This window comes from Corvus kubaryi, unplaced genomic scaffold (assembly GCF_017639235.1).
Source record: "Corvus kubaryi isolate FWS band 111438036 unplaced genomic scaffold, C.kubaryi_AGA036_p1.0 71, whole genome shotgun sequence".
In the NCBI taxonomy this organism is placed as follows: domain Eukaryota; kingdom Metazoa; phylum Chordata; class Aves; order Passeriformes; family Corvidae; genus Corvus; species Corvus kubaryi.
In genome coordinates this window covers 18,168,934-18,192,500 of record NW_024582059.1, presented here as the reverse complement: position 1 = coordinate 18,192,500, position 23,567 = coordinate 18,168,934, and the positions used below count along the sequence as shown (strand labels likewise).

At 40.6% G+C, this 23,567-nt stretch overlaps 1 protein-coding gene and 1 long non-coding RNA gene across 3 annotated transcripts in view; one reads left to right on the top strand and one right to left on the bottom strand.

The window, feature by feature from the left end:
• The window catches only part of ARHGAP10 (Rho GTPase activating protein 10), a 145,189-nt gene that overhangs the window by 112,681 nt on the left and 8,941 nt on the right, over positions 1-23,567 (bottom strand). The gene's annotated exons all lie outside the window — the stretch shown is intronic.
• LOC121675024 lies at positions 375-22,501 on the top strand. Its single transcript, XR_006019936.1, has 4 exons — positions 375-384; positions 2,273-2,278; positions 13,851-13,857; positions 22,417-22,501. It is a non-coding gene; the product is annotated as an uncharacterized LOC121675024 (long non-coding RNA).

Genomic DNA, 23,567 nt, shown 5'->3' with positions numbered 1-23,567 from the left:
CATCCCAGAGAGCTCACATCCAATAAATATTTCCAGCAAGACCTTTGCAGGAATGTCAACATTAAACATTAAATTCCTTCGCAGGAAAAAATATCATTCCCAAAGTTTTCTCCTCTAAAATGGCAGATCTCAAAACTCTGTCTGTCACTTGTATGGAATTACTACCTACACATTTGCGTATGTAGAGAAAAACCCAGGAGGAGATCAAACTTGCAAGATACTGTGATTTCTCCACAAGAAAACATGTCCAAACATGCATCCAGCACAAGTGCACACCTATAATTAGGGTATTATATGAAATGGCTACCAAATACTTCATCACCAGTAAGCCCATAAAAGGCTCAGAAAATAAAGTTACATTTTCACCAATTCCTCTGCTCATGAGTCATGAACATTAAGCAAAATTCTTCCAGTAGGCAAAAACCTTAGACAGCACAGCTTTATTTTCTCAAGTGCAACAGGATCCAAGTGGGAGAGCACAGAGGAAAACACAATGAGAAATCAGGTAAATGAGCAGCTGAGATCTGTAATTCAATACAATAATTAAGTGTCCAATCTTTGGGCTATTTATTTACTTATTTATTAAAAGATGAATCTTCAGCATCAAGAAGGACAGAATGACCACAACAGGCCCTCAAAGATGGAAGAGTTCAAGAATAACTTAGCAGCAGCTTGACACAGATGTGAAATGAATCCAGGTTTTGACAAAGAAAACAGCTGGCAGCAACTGTGGTGCAGAGGACGGCCTGTACTTATGTCATATACAGTTTCCAGAAAAAGGAGCAGACAGGATAGCAATGGATAACTTAAACAGATACCCAAATTTAAAAAAAAAAGCTTTATTCCACACCTTTCCAAAACTGTTAAATAGGGACTTTAAGTGCAAAGTGACACAACAGTTGTGAGTCAAAAAAACTTTTCTGACACTCTCATATGAGCTGTTTCTGACTAAAACATATTAAAACTGAAGCTTCTAACCATAGAATATTTCAACATCCCTATTGTGAATACAAGATTCCTTTAAATAAATAAAAATTGCAGAAGCACCAAAATACACGAAACTTTAAAGGATGAGTTTTACACTCCCCTTTCTCCGCTCTCACTGTTGCTCTTTTAAAAATTATTGCTAGAGAAAGCCCAGATGGTCCAGCATCATTTCACCTGCCAGCTTCTCCAATTATTGCAATTTATTTACCTAGGCAAAAGAAGAAAGCTATTGCCTTTGCCACCAATAACTGATAAGAGAGCTTACCAGGAAATACTGATTTAAATAGTCAACCATGTAGTGTGGCACATGTCAAAAGAGAAACTTCACTCATCTTTGCTCTGAACAGTTGGGCAATAGTTGGACTCTGTGTGCAAAGAAATCCTGTAATTCCTCTGACAGTTTCAGATTAGAAATTTTACAAGAGGCCAGTGAATCAAATGTAGGCTAATAATGTGTATTTCAAAAGTGACACGCTGTAAAACTCACTGCTTCTGACTGGGAAAAAACTTTTGACCTTAAAGCTTCTGGCACACAAGCGTGTGAAAGCCTCACTGCTTTGGGATTTCAGTACATTTCTCCAAAATGAGTTTCCAACCTAGATACCAGTGGCAATTGGTTCCTGAATCAGAGATCACTAAATGACCAGAAAACAAAATAATTGAGCAAAAGCAGTTAAGGATAGGCAAGAACAACCACCATATCCTTATGAGAAGTGCAAGGCATGAAAGAAACATCTTGCAGTCCTACACAGAAGGAAACAAAAAATGTTTTAGCCTTCTAATGCAATTCCATATTTCATTCAGTTTTCAAACAAAAAGAATATATACTTATATTATATATACTTATATATATATACTTATAGTATATAACACAGTAAGAATCTTTTATAAATTTTTTACATCCTTTATGCTTTGACACAAGAATTAGCTTAAATATACTATTATGCTTTTGGAGAAAAGTCGAGCTGGTTTTGTTTCTAAACAAGCATAACATATAAAATTTCTGAGTGAAAGCACAAGCCTTTCAATTTAAGTAACCTTTTGATTTTTCCCTCAGTTAAGTGTTCCAGCTGCATTACTATGCGTTGTGCATTTCTGCCATAAGATGTTCTCACAAGAGAGTAGATAAAGCAGTTTCTTGCCTAAGACAAGCAATACCATGAAAGAATTCACAACCTCCCTTAGAAACTCCTGTGTGTATTTCCTGCTGTGGAAGTGACTATTCTTCCCACTCTGGTGATATGAGGAACACTTTCTGTAATAGAGTAGGAATACAGCAGTTCAGGAGTTGGTTCAGTCACACTTCAGTTTCATTGGTGGAAGCTGAGGGAAAAAGGGTGAGCCAGCATTTCCAAATAGAAAGGCGTTTTCTAAAGTGTTCAGATTTTCGACGTTTCCATTGCCATTTCTGGAGTTGAGGCATTACTAAGCTTGGGATAATATGTTTAAAAAACAGGAAGTATTGATTTTTCCTTTGTCTCTCTTCCCTGAACCCACCAGTAACAGTTCATATTCAAATACTGTCTCTGCTTATCATCAGCCTAAGAATCCTCCACCCTGCCCTGGTAGCCCAGAGACACTGAACACACTTGTAGCTTTAACTGCATATCAGAACAAGTGAGCAGCAGACACAACCAGAGCAGAAGACACAAGCGACCCATGACTGCCAACAAAGGTTGCCAATTTAACAATCTAGACATGGCTTTCCTTCCCTAGAACAAGACAAAATGAAGGAACAAAACCCCAAAACATTTTGCCAGCCTAACAGCTAAAACGAGAAGCTGCTTGGACTGTGACAATCTGTGTTATAGAGTCAGAATCATTTCGGTTGGAAAAGACCCTTAAAGATTGAGTCCAACTAAAGCCTAACACTTCAAAGTCCACCACTCAGCACATTCCTGTGTGCCAAATCTACACATCTTTAAATACCTCCAGGGGTGGTGACTGCACCACTTCCCTGGGCAGCCTGTTCCAATGCTTGACAACCCTCTGAGTGAAGAATATTTTCCTAACATCCAACCTAACCCTCCCCTGGTTCAACCTGAGGCAGTTTCCTCTTGTCCTGTTGTTTGTTCCTTGGGAGAAGAGACCAATCCCTACCTGGCTACAACCTCCTTCCAGGGAGTTATAAAAAAGGATAAGGTCTCCCCTGAGCCTCCTTTTCTTCAGGGTAAAAACCCCCAGCTCCCTCAGCTGCTCCTCATCAGACCTGTGCTCCAGACCCTTCCCCAGCTCCTTCTCTGGACACACTCCAGTACTTCAATGGCCCTCCTGTCAGGAAGGGCCCCAAAACGAACACAGGATTCAAGGTGCAGCCTCACCAGTGCCCAGTACAGGGGGACAGTCACTGCCCTGGTCCTGCTGCCCACACTATTGCTGATCCAGGCCAGGTGCCATTGGCCTTCTTGGCCCCCTGGGCACACTGTTAAATGTACTATAATCACAGAAGAACCCCAAATTCAGGGAATGATAAATAAATTATATACACAAATACAGGATGATAAATTACACAACAATCTGAAGGAAAAGCTTCAGCTTTCAGCAGTGAGTGCACCGCATCTGTCCAGTCTGGGAAGGGACATGTACACCTACCTACACTGAACTGTGCTGTGAGGACAAAGCCCACTGTGTCTGCACTCCAGCTGGGCTGGCTTTATAGCTCAGCTTCAGCATTCACTGGTACAAACTGTCCTGCCTGCTCACAGAACTTGAAATGCACATGCCTTTTATATCTGATTATTTATTAATAGATCAAGCTTGGAAGCCAGCAGAAAACAACTGAGATGATGGAAGAAATGAACGTATTTAACAACAAACACCAAACAAAACAAAAATTTGAAAAAGGCACCACATGTGAATTAATCATGACAACTCCAGGGTACAATTGCTTGACCAGGTCTAGATTTTATCAGACTTATAGGGAAGACTAAGTAGTTGTCTTCTGTTTGTCCCACCCTCTACCACAACACATTACCATTAAAAAAAAAAAAAAAGAAAATATTAGCAGTCAAAATAATTATTCAACTTACCCAACTGCCATGTGGTTAAGTTTATACATTTAGAGTACAAATCAACAAGAAAGCAATTTGCTTGGCTGACATTTCAGTGAAAAGGTCTCTTTTGTAAACTGTCTTAAAAATAACAACCAGATTTAAACAGTTTCCTGTGGATCGCACTAAAGACATGGTGCTTAAATACCCTCTGATCTCTTGTTTGAAGCAAAAGAAGGGACTCAGTCTCAAGTGACCAAACCTGTATCTTTCAAAACAGAAGGTGACAAGACTGCTACACGGAAAATACTGATCTCTGAGGGAAAAAAAATCCTAGGCTGCTAAGGAAAAACATGCACTTAAGTTTGTTTTTTAAAAATATTTCTTCAGGATGTCACAGGCCTTTAGAAAAATAAACACTTTGTTTATTAGAAATAAACTAGGAATTACTCTGGAGCCTTTCTCCTTTTTTAATGCTCTCTAACAGGTGACAGGAATGGTCACAGAGGAAAAGTAGGATATGTATTCATATATTCCTGAAAGCATGAACAAGTACATTAGGAAGGCTGAGCAATATTGCTACAGTGCTATTTATAAAAATTAAAAAGAACCTGATCTTGATGATTGGTAAGGGGGGGAAGGGAGGATTTTATTTACTTTTTTTTAGTCCTCGCTCTTCTCTTTGACCTTTTCCTTTAAGAAAACAAAGATGTGTCTTCCCTAATGCAATACCCCTTGCTTTCTTGTAAATTTTACATTAGAAATATTCCAGCTGCAAAACAGAAACCTTTAACAAATACTTACCAAAACATACAAATTAACTATGAGATAAGAGTCACCTGAGCAGTGAAGAACACCCTGAAAGCAACCTAAGTAATAAAATTGAACCCCACATTTCAACAGATATGGGAGTGGCAGAGTTGTTAGAAAATGTAACATACATATTTCCCAAAATTACACCTTTCCATCTGGCTCCTTCAGCAGTCTGTTTCTTCCCACACTCAAGGGAAAAAGAAAACCTACAGCTCAGGCTAACATGAAAGAGGCACAGGCTTTCCATAAGTTCAAAGTCATAAGCTGAAAGGAAGAGAGGGAAAGAGAGACTGACCACCGGTACAGTGATTACTCAGCTAAGTCAGCCACAGGACAGCGCAGGTTTTACCTACGATGCAGTATTTCCCCCCCTTAAGCACCTAAAATAGTATTAAAAGAGACATACTGTCAAAAGCATCTTGTTCTAGAGAACTGAAATAATTGTATTCTCCTCCTTTCCTCCCTCAGAAATATTAAAATCCAAGAAAAAGCATTACAAGAACTACTTGAACAAGTTCTGTAGCTAGGGAAACAGCAACAGTAATGCCAAACATAAAAGTGTCCCCTCAGGTTTTGGTCTCCAGTCTCACCACAGCCACGCTCAGTCTTGCTCAGCTATAGGGATTTAAACCCCTCTGCCTTTCCAAGTGCCACTATAATCTGAACACCTTCATTTTAAATACACACACAAGAGAGACACACACTGATACACAGTTATTCTGGCTGGACAGTCAGCCATGCTTTCTGCACGAAAAACAATGCCCAAAAGGAACAACAAACTCAAAAAAAAAAAAAAAAAAATCCACCAGGAGAGCAAACATTTCACAGCTGGGCTCCTTAATGCAAGATAACCATCTATTAGCATACTTGAAAAGTCTGTTCTTTCCCCTGAAGAACCACCAGGAATGATTGCAGTATCCTTGGATCCAGCTACAACTCATGGCGGGCTCTTTAACTGGCAAAGCCTGTTCCTGAAATTCTGCTACTGTTTCTCACAGGTAGCTTCATACGGGTAAGTAGAAGAATCCATGCAGAAGATCTTTTTAGCTTTGGGAACAGCTGACTTTGTGTATTTGGAGCACTACCTTTATAAGAAAACTTCCAAGCACCTGTAATAACAGCTATACATTGCTGCTACAGAGCAGTAACAGATACTCTGACATGTCAAATTCAGTCCTTCAACAACAGCATGCTCAAGAGCTACTCAACACACATGTATTTAAAAAGCAAACATAATTAGAGGAGTATTGTGAAGCAGTTAGCACATGACAAGCTTCTGAAATGCTGTCAGTAGTCTTCTGCTTAAACAGAAGAGCCCATCACAAGACAAATCAAGCATACTTTCATTTGCTCAAACCTTATTTTGGACAATTCACAGCTCATTTGCCACACAGACCAGAAGGAAGGAGTCAGGAATCCCAGTCTTGTATCTCACTTGTGCTGCACTGCTGCTTCGTAATTGTAGGACTACACTATCAATGAAATGTCCACAAAAAAACCCACCTAAACCATAGAAGTCAATAAAACCTCTCTACACCAAAGGAGCTGGCCTCATTCAATCTACCACATATGAAAATAAGGCAGCAAAATACTGAAAACCCTAAAGCGTTCAGTGAATGCATTTGCCAATGACAGCTGGAAAAAATATTCACTGATTTCTGTAGGACACAGGGGATTCTGAATGGGTCCTAGTGATGTAAATCAGAACAGTTTCTAACAATTCTGGTCCATGGCACACTGCACAGACAAAAGTGGTCCACACATGGTCCTCAGAACTACAGTGAACAACCTAATGTACTGTACTGGCACGAGCAACTGTTCTACCAGATCACATCATATAAACACAACATTTTTTATGTTGGGTTAAGTGAAATAAGTATTGAAGACAGTGTCAGTTCGAATCTTCATGCTTTTTCTTCTGCTCCTCACAAACAAAAGTTCTTTAGGATTGTTGCAAAACTCTGCAAGATGTGTGAAAGATCTCATGGCCAACTAAGGCATATGCCTTAAAATTCTTCCTTAATCTCATTTTCTAGTCCCAGTTAGCACTGAAAGATAATCCATATACTAAGAGTTCCTCAATGCATTTCTTCCTTCATTTACTAACATTTCTTCTCATGTCCAGGGTTTGTAACAAAATTATTGCTGACGCAGGGGAAGAGAAATCCCATTTTAACACATTAGCTGTGATTTTTCAAACTAAATTGGTTTCTTAAGCATAAGGCTTTATATGCATGAGTCAAAAACCAGACTACCATTTTTTCTGCTCTGCCCATTTAAACCAACATTTTGCTGTGACTTACAAGAACAAGATACAAACACACACTACAAATTCAGTGAAAAGCAGCTGTTCAAGGTCTAGGCTGTTTCAGCCTGTTCCATTGCTGTTCTGAGTATGTGCAGCACAAAACAGTATCAAGAGCCACAGACCACAGCAATCAGACAATTAACACCTTATGGATTCTGGGGAGGGAGGGAGGGAGAGGCAGATGAAGCAGCTCAGTGGTGCTCAGCAGCACAGGCCAGGCCACAAATACAGCCACAGTAGGTTGGTACTTCCTCCATCTATCACCATGATTTAGGACTACCTGCATGTTAAAAACATTACAGTATCATGGCACTATTGTTTCTTACTGTCCTGAACAGATGAAGGCCACGCTGGCACAAAAATCTCAGACAGGATCAGTCAGAAGCTACGTAACAAAGAACATTAAGCCTTTAAAGATGATTAGCTTCATCCAGTAAGGCTGCTGTACTTTTGAATTAGCACTTTCAGTCACAATTCACTCTGTTGCTAAAGCTTTAGAGCTGTATGCCTACCCTATGTCTGTGACACTCCAGCTGCAGTCCCCTGGACCTCTAGTAACCTGTAAAACCTGTTAGATACAGTTCAGTTGCAACCCCTCTACCTTGCTATCCAAAAGACCAGAGTCCATGAGAAACTTTGAGGAGTCACACCAGCCAAAACAAAGGTTTTTGAGTGGTTGCATATAGTACAAACTCCACAGGTCAAAAAAAAAAAAACAAAAACAAAAAACCAAAAGCAACCCAGCATATGCAGATCTGTAAGTGCCACTTCATCTTATGACAGAGGCATTTTGCAATGCTAATTCAAGAGCAGGAATGCCCAACTAAGAGAAATGCAACAGACTCGCTGACTTTTATTTACTTTTCTTCTTATTTTTGTTAACTGAGAGACAGATGAGAAAATCCAGAAAATCCACAACTGATAGACAAGAGATATCAAGGATCTTTGCTGATCATCAGTAAAACTTCCCATACCAGCATTACAACTCCAGCTCTCCAGAAGTAAGAGATCTACTGAGAAAAAGGACTGTAAATCATTGTATTGGTTTGGTTTTTTTACCAAATTGTTCTACCAGTGTCAGCATACTTGCAGCTATAGCAGAAATAATTAGTAGTATGCATAGCTAAGACACAGATACTTTGTTTACAGTTTGCTTACAAGTGTGCAAGCATTTTCTAGTTATCAACAAAGGGAGTCAGGACAAAAGCCTTTCAGTGAATAGAGAACTATTCCTGTGTGTTTGGACTACCTGAAGAAATTCCAAATTTAATACTGGGGGAATAGGGAAGAATAAAGAGAATTAAGGCAGGACACAGGCACAAATTTGGAGAGTAGTGGCCTGACTCCACATGTAGATGGCTAATGTTAATGATATATAAAAATGTACTGCTGGATACACAGTGTAGTCTATTCATAATATAAGCATGTTCAAATCAGGCCTTTAGGACCAAATTGAAACAATCAATTAGTAAATTCACTTTTTCCAATTCAGTAATCCCTTTGTTTCATTATACACACTAGACTATTGTGATAAATTACACTTTATGTCATTATCACAGCACTACATTTCATAGAATCATAGAATGATTTGGGTTGGATAGGACCTTAAAGATCATCTAGTTCCAAACCCCTTCCATGGGCAGGGACACCTTCCACTAGACCAGGTTGCTCAGAGCCCCATCAGCCTGGCACTGAACATTTACAGGGATGGGGCATCCAAAACATCTCTGGGCAGCCTGTTCCAGTGCCTCAGCACCCTTGCAGCAGAGAAGTCTTTTCTAAAATCGAATCTAAACCTACTGTCTCTCCATTTGAAGCCATTCGCCCTTGTCCTGTCACTGCATGCCCTTGTAAATAGTCTCACTCCATCTTTCTCATTGGCTCCCTTCAGGTACTGGAAGGCCGCAATTAGGTCACCCCAAAGCCTTCACTCTTTCAAGCTGAAAATCCCAGTTCTCTCAGCCTTTCCTCACTGGAGAGGTGCTCCATCTCTCTGATCATCTTGGTCTCCTCCTCCTCCTCTGGACTCACTCCAACAGGTCCATGTCCTTCCTGTGCTGGGGACCCCAGAGCTGGATGCAGCACTGCAGGTGGGGTCACACCAGAGCAGAGGGGCAGAATCCCCTCCCTCATCTGCTGCCCATGGTGCTTTGGATGCCCAAGACACTCCAGTCATAAGCACACAGCCCAACAAAGTGCTTGTGACCCAAAGAAACGAAACTTTATTTCTCCCTCTTATTTTCATGCCACTGGATGATGCCACCTAACCATGATACGAACATGAGAACCACTTACACAAGGCATCCAGAAGTTTGCTGCACAGTGTTGCACTGAACAGCATCTTGAACTACACTTGCACCACAAAACATCAAAGACCACGTAGCTCCTCCCCACCTTCCTCCACCAGTTCATTCAGCTGAAAGCAGCCCAGCAGCTCTGAAGAGCACGACAAAAAAGTCCAGGCAGATCCCTTGCTTCCACATTATAAAGTAACAGGAAATACATCTCCCCTCCCACAGCCAGTTTCCACTTCAGAAACAAACACTGATGACCTGTACTTTGATTAACTAGTGTCATGTTGATCGTGGAGCATTTAACACAGCCAAAAGCCAGAACAAAGTTCAAACCAGGATGATAACCCCTACACATGTGACTGCTGGGTGTTTGAGGTGGAAAAGGCCAACACGCAGACAACACTCTGCCCTGGTTCAACCAAGTATTTCCAAAAGCAGATCAGGGAAAACATAATAGTGCATTTAGTGCAAACAAAAAAAAGCACAGTTGGAGACACGGAATTCACTTCCCAAAGAGCAGAAGTACATGCAGAAGAGCAGTTAGCATCTAAAGCAAATATTTTGTAAGGCATCTCAAAGTCTTTGTATCCATCACTTCCAACCCTGCAAGTAATGTTAGATGATGTGGGAAATCGATTTTAAAAAGTCCAAAAGAACAACATTTTCTTTTTGTTTTTCTTTTTTTCTTTTTGAAACACCAACTGAGACACTATTTTGGACAAAAATCACATACACATAATACCAGTTGGGATTTATTTTCCATGAAAGACTGTGTATTAGAACCAGTGAGCTGGTAATTTGGCCAAATTGCACATTCAACAGACATCACTGAACACCCTGATCAATGGCAGCACTACCTTTATTTCTGCTACCCCTCCGTGTGCAAATGTAATTCCACAGCTAAATACGGGACCAAGATGCAAACACCCATTGCTGGGCTTGTGCAAATCCTGCATCCACAGGGAAAGGGCTACCAAGCACACATGGAGGAAGTGCCTCACACATCACACTTTTTTAAGAATCACAAGGGCAAACTGATTGGCAAGGAAAACTGGATTAAAACATGAAGTAAGTCTGACCTGTTGCTGGCTAAAGACAAATCACGAACCCACAGCAAGACACAGACTAAGTGTGACTCTGATGATATCATTTAGAGCAGCTCAGCAGCTGGCAAATGCCACACACATCCACGTTCTCTGTGCACACCACATGGCTGAGAGTTCCTTGGCAGGCTGCAGCCTGGCCACAGCACTGGGAGCACACCTTCTTCCTGAATCAAACTGGCATCTGCATGTTAGCAAACTCCCAGCTGCAAACTACCTGCCTAGCTTCATACACCTGCCACCATTCAAGCTTCCCAAGCTCAAAACAGCTGCAGTTAGGCAAGAATTCTGAAGGAGCAGGGGGCATAAATTGCATTTAAAAGTAGAAATAAATATATTGAATTAGGAAAACTGGCTTCATGCACAAAACAATAGAACTGGGCTCAAGAGACTTTGTTTCATGTTCCAGCCCATGAATAGACTTTGATAAAGTCACTGACTCACGCTGTGCCCCAGCTATTACACAGGAAGGTACCTCAGCGTCTTATCAGCAGGATAAAAATCTATTACTCAATAGAATATACTCAGCTATTCAGGTCACTACATCTTACTCTCACCACTTCTGCTACAGATGCACTGGCAATGAAACAGGGTACAGCTATTTTACTACAACACCTATGAATCTTAAATGCTTGCGTTTTAAAACAGCAGGCAGAACTTACACTGTTCATATGTTAAAAGGGAGCATTAGTTACTCTTCAGGAAAAGAAGATGCATAAATCCACCATTAAAACCTTTGAAAAGACATCTGTATAATGAAAAAATAGCACTTTTGGAATTGAGGAATCTATGTTTTCAGGAAAATCAGTCTACATGCACTGACAATCCCAATTCAACCTGAAAGCAGAACTGTAACAAATATTTAATCAGATCTTCCATTATAAGAATAGATAGCCACTATAAATCTTAACTTGGATGACTCTATACAACATGGTTAAAGAAGCAATAGCTTCAACTACATACAAAAATGAGTATCCTCATCACTGTTCTTCATTCTTTTTTAAATGTTGAATGAACCAAACATAACCTCAGAGTACATCAAGTGTCTTCATGTACAATTTTGTTTCATTTATTGGCTGTATTTCACAATAACGTTTGAGGTTTTTTTGAAGTTCCCTAATACTACAGCAGAACAAAAAGGGATGATGCTGCAACTTCACACTTTTACATAATGTTAGACAAATGCTGTAATTTATAGTGAAGGTCCACTGCAAGCTAGTTGTCAACAAGTTGGGGGTTTATTATCCAGATCACCAGATTCATAACAGACCTAGATCACAAGCAACTAGGATGATGTTTAATCCTCTAGCTTCAAAATTCTTCCTCATGCTATGAAGACACGTCCATCAAGTCACATTCACACTGTGCAAGTATGTGAGATAAATCAGTCAATATTTATGGAAGCTGGAAACAGTTTAATTTGCTTATAGCCACACCTGAACTTCCTCCAGCATTTTCTAAGTGTTAGTCCCTAACTAGAGACAGAAGTTGTCACAGTTTCACTCTTGCAGTACTGGTATGGTTCAGCAGATTGAGGGAAGGGAAATTTCAGCAGGCATCAGGCCATAAGTTTCCCCATCCATTCTGCATATGCACAGTTTAGCTAAGTATGAACTAGAAAAAACAGGAGGCATTATAGCCCTCTTGGGATATCTAGGCATCTTCAGGAAAAAAAAAAAAGTGTTGAAGTCTGTATAAATAATATTCTAAGATTTTTATAGCACTAATTCTCTCATGGATCATTTAATCACTTCTGTAAAGTAAGAAACTCCATCACAGAAATCAGAGAGAAACAAAAGGACAACAAAAGGAAAAAACAAGAGAGCTAGCAATACACTAGGGAGGAAAAAAAATAACATCACACTACTAACTCCTGTGACACAGGTTAAGTAATATGCTGTGATACAGCCAAACAGACCAAATAAGAATAAGATACAAACATTTGTTACAGTTTATCTTCTATTATTTTGAAAAAGCAGTGGGGTTGACGACTCCATAAAACAGAATTAACACTTCTTCAGTGAAGCTCAACTATAACCTCCCATCGACTGGACCAAAGGAACCTCTGGCTGCTGCACAGCACTGCTCCAAAGCAATCCAGCAGCCAAATTTGTGTACTGAGGAACAGGGTGTGACAAAGCCAGGCTATCAGCTGGAAGTTGCTTTAGACAGCTGCAAACCTAGCTTTTCTTTGCTTTCTTCAAAGGGGTTTCAGTCACACTCAAGTTCTACTTGTGTCCAAGGCCTGACAGAGTTAGAGAAAGCTGGAAACACAAAAAAACCCCCCCAAAAACCTACAGATAATGCAAGACAGGCTCACCACATTTTTTTTTAAATGTTTTGTATATTTGGAGTTTCATTCAAATCCAGGAAATTCATAACCCACTCTGTGGCTCCAAGCAAAACATTAATAGGCAAAGTTGTTTTACCCAACTGGTGCAACTCTTACTACTTGCAGGAATGTGCATTTCAGAAAAATGCCAGCAACTGTTACAATTCCTTCTTTCCTTGAATTGTTAACTTTCTTTTGGAGGTTAAAAAAAAAAAAAAAAATGCAGTGCAGCCAACCAAATTAAAAAGCAGAGGAAAGACTCATGAAGGCAATTCAGCAACTGGCCACATCTGGTTGAAAGCAACCACAACTATTCCTGAATATTCCCATTTAGCCTATTTTCCACAGTAATACAGAAAGAAATTTCAGAAATTTCCTCTGATAATGGGAAATTAAAATTAAGAAAATCTTAAAGTTAGAAAGCAACAAAACACACCCATGCAAAGCTCTTTTAAAGGAAAGAAGAAAAGATTCTTTACTTCACAATGCATCATGCACTTATCTTCCCTGCCTCTCTCTTAGGAATTTGCCTACAATATGAATAATGTCCATCTGAATTGCTTAAAAGCAGCTCTCTTTCATTTATTAGCGAGCTAAATATATTTTCACTTCTTAATATAAATGAGCAAATTTTGATCTGAAGAACACAGAAAGGCATTAAGGGAACAGAAAATAACTGTTTGTGCTTTTTCTTAAACTTCAAAGCCAGCATTTGCACGCTGTGTATTTATTCTGCAGAAATAATGCCCATAGAAATCCCAGGTCACTTAAAGGATTCTTCCATCCAATGCAACAGTTGGATGGTCTTGGTCATGTTATCTGCAATTTCAGCAAGCAAGCACAGGGACATTTCTGCACACTTAGGCTTTAGTTGCTTTCTTTTTCTAAATTGCATTCCTCCCCAGCATTAAAGAAAGCAACAGTAGCACTTAAACACTGCATGACTGTCTCACTTAATCCAACATTATAATCCATTAAAAAAAAGGGAGAGAGGAAACATGAGGTCAGTATTACACTAAAGAGATAGATGGTTAAATGTTACTGTTCCTCAGCACCAGGAAGGATTGACAACATAAGCTCATCCTGTGACTATCAGATACTCAGAATTAAACGGAAGTATTTTACAATGTCTGCACATTTCCCAATCTCTTCTTATCAAACAAGGAAAGTTCTTATGCTTTAATTAAATATATAACTAACCATTTGGCATAGCGAAACTGTAACCTTTTATTTCAGCACAGAATAGACGATGCATCTACACGTTATTTTTTTTTTTCTAGATGTTCTTTCTGCAGTGCTCCCTTCCCAAAACAACAGAGGCAACTCAATACAAACACATTCACTGCTGACAGGCCATGATTTGGCCACATGACTGTCCTGCCTGTATTTCAGGTATTAGCTATGTCAAATCTAATTATCAGAGACAGCTTGACAAGGTCTTTCACATTATACAGGAAAGGTGCACTTGCCAAAGGCCTAGTGGAGGCCACGGTGTAAAACAAATCTCACCCAGCTCAGCTGAGGCTTGCAGTTCTGCTGACAGTTTTGCCCAATAAATTACTCCACATAATAAATTATCTCAGTCTAGCAGGCCTCTACGAGGACTGTGAGGAATTTAGTGACCCACAATATATAAGAAATACTGCCTCCAATGTTTACAGTCAAACAAATGAGGTCTTCTTCCTACATGATGACGGCTACAGAAATTATACTGGTTTTAATTGTACCAATTATGACAGCTTCTGTGTTAGTTTGACACAGTGCTTCAGGCTATTCTGCCCTCAACTTTAAATCCTGCAATTCAAATCAGAACCCTGTCTCGGAAGGGACAGCATATCAAAGAAGGTATATGGACTGAATTACAAGTTTTTCTAGTTAGTGGGTGTTTCTTCCCTTCATTTTCTGTCATGGGTGAATGGTGCACAGATACCCGGACGCAACACACACATACAAGTACCACTGGGAGCTCATGGGAACACAACATAAACATGACTCATATCACCACAATTTTCCTGCAGAAATACCCATCCAAAGCAATTAAATGTTCAGACAGTATTTCAAGCAGGAATGTCTAACTTTAAGAATACAAGGAAAGTTATCCAAGGGGATGCATGCTGGCACATCAGATTAAGCAAGCGTCCAGTATAGTGGTAAGAAAGAAAGAAAAGCGCAATACCCACTTTCCTCAGAGACCTGCAATAAAAGTTCTGCAATAATTAATACTTCAACTCCTTTGCTTCTGTGTACAGAAATTACACAAACAATTGTTTAAATAGAAATGGCAGCTACATTTTCCAGGGGTAGAGGCAGAGCAGGCAGGGAAAGCAAATGTTCTGCAAGGGCACAGGAGAACCAAGAGGAGGAAGTTGCAGTGCCTGAGACTTCGCACCAAAAGCTTCAGCACAGGACAAAGTCTCTCACAGACAGGCTCTGGCACTACTAGAAGGTGTATTAACCTGGGATGTTGCACTGGCAGCAAGAGATAGTATCAAACCCCAGCCCCAGGGCTGCATAGCATCATTAGCTTTTCCACTGGAACCTCCAGCAAGACCCTTCTATCTTCTACCATCACAGCTTTGCATCTGGTGTGTGCAAGGCTCTGAATACAAACGTGCACCCAGGTGAACACAGGCCCCCAGTACTGTCAAATATTTGCTTCTTTTTTCATCTTCTTTAGAGGCACATTTAAAGCTGGAAGCACAACTTGTACTAACATATGTCACTAACCACAAGAATGCTCACCAAAGTACTGTATAACTGTGGGGTGATGCAAGAGAAAGAAGAGATGCCCTGGGATGTCGAGAGACAGAGTCTGATGAGAAAGAAACCTCTAAAGAAAAATAGAAATAAGACCAGATTCACTCCTTTGAGAAGACTTCTCTGTTCCTGTGGCCAAAATCCACAGCAAAACATTATGGCTTTTCTCCAGCACAGCCCACTCTTTCAAAACAAGTGATTTGATCTTAAATTTATTTAGAGTGTAGAGTTAGCAGTAGCAGACGCTTAATAAAACCAAACATGAGTATCGCAAGCTGATCCTCCTTATTTCTACATCACAGCAACTTATACCAAAACAAAGTAAAACATGCCAAAAACCAGTGTAGGATTCTCAGACAAAGGTAGTACAGTAAGTTTTGAACAGTGCTCACAGTTGCACAGATTATACAGAAATGAGGGCAGAAAATGGATGGTGATTTCCTAATTACAGCCTAGTAAATGAAGAGAGTTTTCCCCATAAAAAATTAATTTCTCTCAGTGAAAGATACATAGAATCATTATTTAATCTTTCTGTATTTCAAACTTTAAACAAAGTACCATCAAGACAGATGAGACAAATTGTTCACATACAGTCAGCTATATGGATACAAAGGGAAAGGAAAAGCACTCATATTTTCTTTCTCATCTATGGTTATGGGAAGGAGGAGGGGAATCTTCCCCTGATATGCCTCAATCCCACAGCAAATGGGAAGCTCTGCATAAAGAGTCTTCTTGTTCTCGGTCTGATGCACAACCATCCTCTTGTCCTTATTAGTAACAGAGATTAAAATTGCTTTATAAGGCAAGTAAAATTACTAATACAAAAATAGTTTCAAAATTGAAAACTTTGTGACTATTGGCAGCTTACAATTAAGCTGGCTTGCTGACTGCTGCCCATGAAAAATCTCAACTCCTTTCTGATTCTCAGTTTATCATTTTCTTTCCCTTTGGTGTAAACAAAAGCCACAGTTGCTTTACATACATTCTACAATCTTCACTCCTGGCTTCCAAAGATTCCCACTACTCTAAGACATTTGTTCATAATTAATCCATGTAAAACAACGGAACCAAGTAAGATTTAGTTCATGCCTCATATAGCAGTTCAGTGGGAGCCACCTGCTTTGTGTTAGGGCAAGACTTGAGCTAGGATTCACTTGCAGAGCTTTCAGATAATTTTTTGTTGTTGTTGTTGTTAGTTACCACCGTCAACAGACAGAAAGAGAAGGATCCAAAAATTCAGTCAATTACTTTTAGGGCTGGGTAGCAGCCAGCAGGAATACTCACTGCTGGGTTCAGCAGAGGTTTGCCAGATGATGAGAGATGTTAGCATCGGCAGGGAAAATTTCCTTTCTTGGCTTGTATCTGTTGAAGGCTGCAATCACCAAATTAGGACTAAGGATGGGTTCAGAAGGAAAAATTTAGGGCTAAATTTAGGACTGGTGCCAGTAGTAACTGTCTGTAAGGGCAGAGACTAAGTTGGGTAGGGTCACTGACTGGAAAAGGAGAAAAGGGAGGCAAAACTGGCAGTGAGCTTGAAATGGCGCAGCTGGCTCTGGCTCTATGTGAGGCAGACTGCAGCAAGGAGCAGCAGGGAGGCAGCTCTGGGCCAGGGGACACTGCCAGCATGGGCACAGGGTGGCACAGCCACCTGCACTCTCAGCCTGAATGGGCTGCTGGGCACAAGGTGACATTTGGATAAGCCAAAGCCACTGTACAGTGACTACTGCAGTGTCTGTAGATTGTTGTCTGACTGGATGTAGTTCTGGAACCAACTGCTGGAGTCGGGGCAAGTTTCCAACCAGCACAAGCCAAAACATTCCCAATTCTACCAGAGCACCAAGCCAAGAACAGTCCCATGTCCTTCATATTCCAGAAAATCCAAAGAATCAAACAGATGGATTCACCACCTCGCTGGAACGTTTAACATGACTGCACGATAAAACTGAGCATTTAAAATCCAACACACCATCTTCAAATCTCCAAGAACCTACACCAAAACAATTCTGATCACTGGTTAGGGAATTCAGTGGGCAGTCTGAAACTCTCATACAATTCACAGCACAATCCCAATGTCTCCAAGCTGTCTTTCAAAACAAAATATGCCAATGCATGGGTAATAAGGTTAAATGTCAGGGCCTCCTAATAACTAACTCCATCTCCAGTGAGGTCGTGATGTGCAATCCTCTCTAATCACTTGGCCTCTCACTTCAGGCATCTGTAAACAGAACTACAGCCCAACCTACTGTGCAGGATGTTGAAAGATTCCCATCTAAAATGCTTTACACACTTAGGATTTCCAAGTGCTATATAGGTTAAGAGATTTGTTTATTTTTAAGACTAATCTCATATTATTGTGTTTTAAAGTGTACATACTTTACCTGACAAAAAAACCCAATGCTACAAATAGAACACAGGGAACCATTAGCAAGACTTTAAAATGGGTTGTGACTTGGCTGATCATAAGTAAATAAACTCACCTTTAATTCTCCTGGTGACATCTCCTGCAAATAAATCCTCCTACTGTTTTTCTAGTGGCCACTCTAAATGAGAAGCTTCACGCTATCAAGAATCCCAACCACACCAAGCTGTTCACTGCAGGAGCTTAGGGCAAAGCAAGGAATTTCCCTTTGACTTGGATTCCTAAGTATCCAGTATCACTAAGAGGACGCAGAAGAATTAGTCATTGCCAGACAGACGTGCTTCATTTTTCTGGGACACAAAACAACAACTCTCAATTCCCTCTATTCACACTCATTACCCACTTACAACTGTAACTATGTATCTTCTTGAAATGAAAACAAACATTAAACCAGCTCAAAGACAAACATCATTGTAACTTAAGAAAACAAACAAAAATTAATGGAACTGATTACGACACCAAGGAATTCGCAGCTCCGTACACTGCACATACCACTAAAACATTCCCATGGGCTTTGATCCAAAAACCACGAGAAATTCACGAAGTATCAAAACCCAATTTGAGAAAACTGACTGCCAGAAACCAAATCCAACAGGTCTAAGCAAACAGAAAACACAAGGGAAAAGGAAAACAAGTGAACAAATTCACTCAATAATGTGAGGAGCAATAAATGAATGTGGTAGCAATAAATGAATGCTACCACAACAATATTATCATGTTATACAAAACAGTATGATTTTTTTCTTTTTCCCCCTGGAAAAGTTTACAGAATCTGAAAAGGCTGAGGCAAACTGCACTAGAGAGCATTATAACGGGTCCTCTCTGGAAGCAAAGCAACTGGGAATAAGCAGTGTCTTACAAAAAGCAAGCAAAGAAAGAAAGCCCACCACACCCCTCCTCAGAAGAGAGCTGACATGCTCTCTTCCTCTGACATTATTAATTACTGACATCAGTGTATTCCATCCACTGTTTTACAGAGCCACAAAAGACATGTCTTTTCCCCCTCTAATTGTTCTCCTGTGACTAAAAATTCAGCTGACATTGGCAACACCAGTCTGAACATACCTTTTCCAAAGCCTAGCAAGGAATTAGAGGTACCTACTTCAAAGAGGCCTTGATTCAGTTGTCCTGTTCTACAGCTCTATCCCAAAATCTTTTAGGAACTATGAGCACGTCTCCATGGTAGCATGTGCTAAAATCTATGCCCATTAGACCTTTGCTGCTCATTGCTAATACTCACACTAGAACAGTCACCTGAGTTTGTTCTATAAATTTTCACCAGAAAGGCAGCTAAAAACATCAAAGGAGGTGAAGAAGGCAGCAATTTCTGCTGACTATGGCAGGAATCATCTGAAAAATTACACTATTCAGACCTCTCAGAAGGGAGACAGAGAGAGAGGAAACAGAATCACCTACCACTGAGCTCATGTCAACTATTTTCCAATCAAATTCCTTCCTGGCATCCCCCCACGTCTCTGCTTGTCACTGGGAATGCCACCCCAACACACCCATCCAGGCACTCAGAACAAAACTCAGCAGCTGCTCATATCTCTCTCAGCTACTACACTAATAATAGTGTCTAGGAAGCAATGTTCCAATAAGACCATTCAATAATGTCCTCATGATATGTGAGATCACCTCCAGACCACTATTAAATACGGAAATATTCTATATTTAAAATAGAAAATGAAAGAAAGGGTTTCAGGAAAATAAAATTCTATCAAGAACAGCATCCTTATTCAAAAGACAACTCTCTTTACAGTTAAATTCTCTTAACAAGGCTTTGCCATCAAACCTGACACATCAAAAGCATACAATCCCTTTTATCTGCTCATGAGTCTTCAAGATTCTAAAAGCAAGCAAACCATAGCTATCAGTACAGGAAAGGAAAGCTTTATTTATAAAAATACTGAAATTGAAATAAACATGGATAGAATTCTTTGGGAGTTATTTGACATTTTCGTGGTATCAGAAGCTTTTGTTTCAGGAGGGGCTCTGATTACTTATTTCTGTTACATGTTGCTTGCCAACACAGTTAAGTTCCACTGAAAGAAACCTTTCTCTGTACCAGAGAGAAGTGGTGGGGAGGCACTATCAGATTAATTGCCCGTGTGGTTCAGCTGCTTCCTCCATCCAAAACAACACTGCTGCTTTTCTTCACTGACATCTTACTTCCTAATTCCATTTTTAAATGCATCGACAGTAATTATGCCAAACTAATTTCCAAGAAGGCATCAAAGCCAGGTTCCTTCTAAACACTTTCACTTCAAAAACAACAAAAAAAGGTATGAGAGGAAAAAAAAAATACCTCCTCAATGAAGCAAGCTTTTCAATAACTTCAATAACTTTACCAATCTGAAGTGGACTTCAGTACATCCATGAAGTGTTATAGCAAGGTTGGCACACCTGTTTTTCTTCACATCTGGATACTTTCTATTAAAAAAGTGAATGACGAAATGTTATAAACCTTAGAAAAGCCAAACTGCTGACTGAAATTTCCACTGGAATAATTTGCATGGCAAGGGCAGAACAGCTGCTTTCTGAGCTCATACTGCCATGCCCTCCATACCGAGATGTCCACCACATGACTGTAGGAGAATATGGAGCATTCTTCTCTCAGATTCTACATTAAGCTAATTTACTTGAAAAGGATAAAAACAGTTTATAACTACTGCTCAATTCAAATAATGACTTCAGAAAAAGAGCAGTGGGTGCAGTCTCCCCTAATGCAGAAAGGACTGATACACAACACTTGTCTGTGACATTTCAGTATTCATTAAATGCTTAATAGATAAATAATCCCAAATTTGAAGCAACAGATTAAATAGTGATGGAAATAAAGAGATAAACAGGTGAAGAGTTTGCCCAAAGCTGCTCACAAAGTCACTTCTCTAGACACAGCTTGGTTTTTTGTTCATAACATAAAATTATTCAAGTATATGAAAAAAGAACTAACTTTGCAGACACGAACCATGTTCACTATAGGAAGATCCTCAGGACTGACAGCAACCTATTTCCAGCAACTAAAAAATAAAAAGTGCCCTATATGCAATACAAATTACGTTGCACCAAAATAGAAGATATTTTTGTAAATTAATAAAGAGGAATTCATACTTAAGACAGACTCTAATTACAGATACATGAAAGTGGGTAACAGAGGCAGGAACGGAAACTGAATTTCCAGGTAAGTGAAGGCAAAGAATAATTTCTGTTGAGTCTCAAAGCTACATTTTCCAAATAATCTTTGCATCTTGGACTTCACACACTATATATTATGTATATCTGTATACATGCAGTAAAATTTTCTGTTAGGTCAATCACACACAACCTTTCTCGTGGATCTTCAATCTGCTTGTTTTCAGATCTCAGCCCTCTCAAAGGGCATTTCTATTCACCAATACCCTCAGAGCAAGTTACACTACGTGGCTCAGTAGGTTCAAATCTCCTTCAGTTTTGCTGTAGGTCCTCAGCAAAGTTCATCCAAATACAGTGCCAAGTTCTACATATGACATTAGAGATGCAGCACAAACATTTCCTCAGTTCAGCATACTAACTACACAAAAACTTGAGCTGCACGTCTGGAGATTAGAACCACTCCTTCACAAACCATTGCAAAAACCTGCAGTGAAAGGAGAGACACAGGTGGCAACAATGAATTTCCGTGCTTCACTAGCTTGTTCCCTACCCCTCAGGATGGCAGCCTTCCCCCTGAGGTGCAATCCTACAGAACCCCATGGGACAAGCAGTAATAGTGCTGGAAGACGCACAGGTGTGTTTTGTGAAACAAAACAAAAATAGCCATGGGAGAGAGGAGCATTTCTTTTCAGCATAAAGCTCCTCTACTTCTTATGTTGGTTTTGGCTGGGGTAGAATAAATTTTCTTCTTAGTGGCTAACATGGGAATGAGTTTTGGATTTGTCCTGGACACAGTGACAGTAACAGGAATGTTTTTGTTATTGCTGAGCAGGGCTTACACAGAGCCAAAGCCTTTTCCACTTTTCGCACAACCACACTAGCGAGGAGACTGGGAGTGCATGGGAGATTGGGATGAGACACAGCTGAGATAGGTGACTCCAACTGATGAAGGGATATTACACAGAATATGCTGAGTTGGAATGGACCCACAAGGATCACTAAGTCCAATTCCTGGCCCTGCACAGGACATCCCCAAGAGTCACACCATATGCTCAAGAGTATTGTCCAAATGCTTCTTGAACTGTGTTAGTATTGGTGCTGTGACCATTTTTCTGGGGAGCCCATTCCAGTGCCCAACCATCCTCTGGGGAAAGAACTTTCTCCCAATACCCAATCAAATACTGATACAACTTCAGGCCATTCCCTCAGGTCCTGCCACTGGTCGCCACATAGAAGAGATCAGTGCCTGCTCCTCCTCCTCTGCCTCACATGAACAAGTTGAAGACTGCAATGAGGCCTCCCCTCAGTCTCCTTTCCTCCAGCTGAACAGACCAAGTGACCTCAGCCACTCCTCATACAGCTTCACCTCAAGGCCCTTCACCATCCTCATGGCCCTCCTTTGGATGCTCTCTAATAGTTTAATGCCGTTCTTATATTGTGGCACCCAAAACTGCCCCCAGCACTGGAGGTGAGGCCACCCCAGTGCAGAGCAGAGCGGGACAATCCCCTAATCCCCTCTCTTGCTCAGCTGGTGATGCTGTGCCTGATGCCTCCCCAGCACACAGCCGGCCCTCCTGGCTGCCAGGGCACTGCTGGCTCATGTTCATGTGCCCATCAACTGGGGCCTCCAGGTCCCTTTGCACAGTGCTGCTCTCCAGCCTCTCATTCCCAGTCTGCCTGTACATCCAGTGTTGCCCCATCCCAGGTGCAGAATCCGGCACTTTCCCTGGCTGAACTTCATATGGTTGGTAATTGCCCACCCCTCTATTTTGTCGAGGTCTCTCTGAAGGGCCCCCCTGCCTTCAAGGAGTCAATAGCTCCTCCCAGTTTTGCATCATCTGTGAACTTGCTTAGTATCCCTTCCAGTCCTGCATCCAAGTTGTTAATGAAGACGTTAAAGAACACAGGGCTAAAGATGGAGCCCTGTGGAACCCCACTAGTGACAGGTCTCCAGTCTGATGTCACCCTATCCACTGCAACCCTTTGTGCCCAACCCATGAGCCAGCTGCTCACCCATTGCATGGTGTGTTCATACAGCTTGTCTAGAAGGATCCTGTGAGAGACAGTATCCAAAGCTTTACTGAAATCCAAAAAGATTACATCAGCTGGCTTCCCTTGATCAGCCAGGTGTGTTACCTTGTCATAAAAGGAAATCAGGTTGGATAGGCAGGAATTTCCAGACCCTATGATGCCATGATCAGTATATAAAGTAGGGTGAAGAAGGAAGAAGTGGGGGAATGGTTGGAATAACAGCATTTGTCTTCCCAAGTAACCCTTACATATGATTGGGCCCTGCTCTCCTGGAAATGACTGAACACCTGCCTGCCCATGGGAAACACTGAATTAATTCCTTGTTTTCCTTCATTTATGTGCATGGCTTTTGCTTTCCCAGTTGAACTGTGTTTATCTCAACCCAGGAGCTTTCTGGC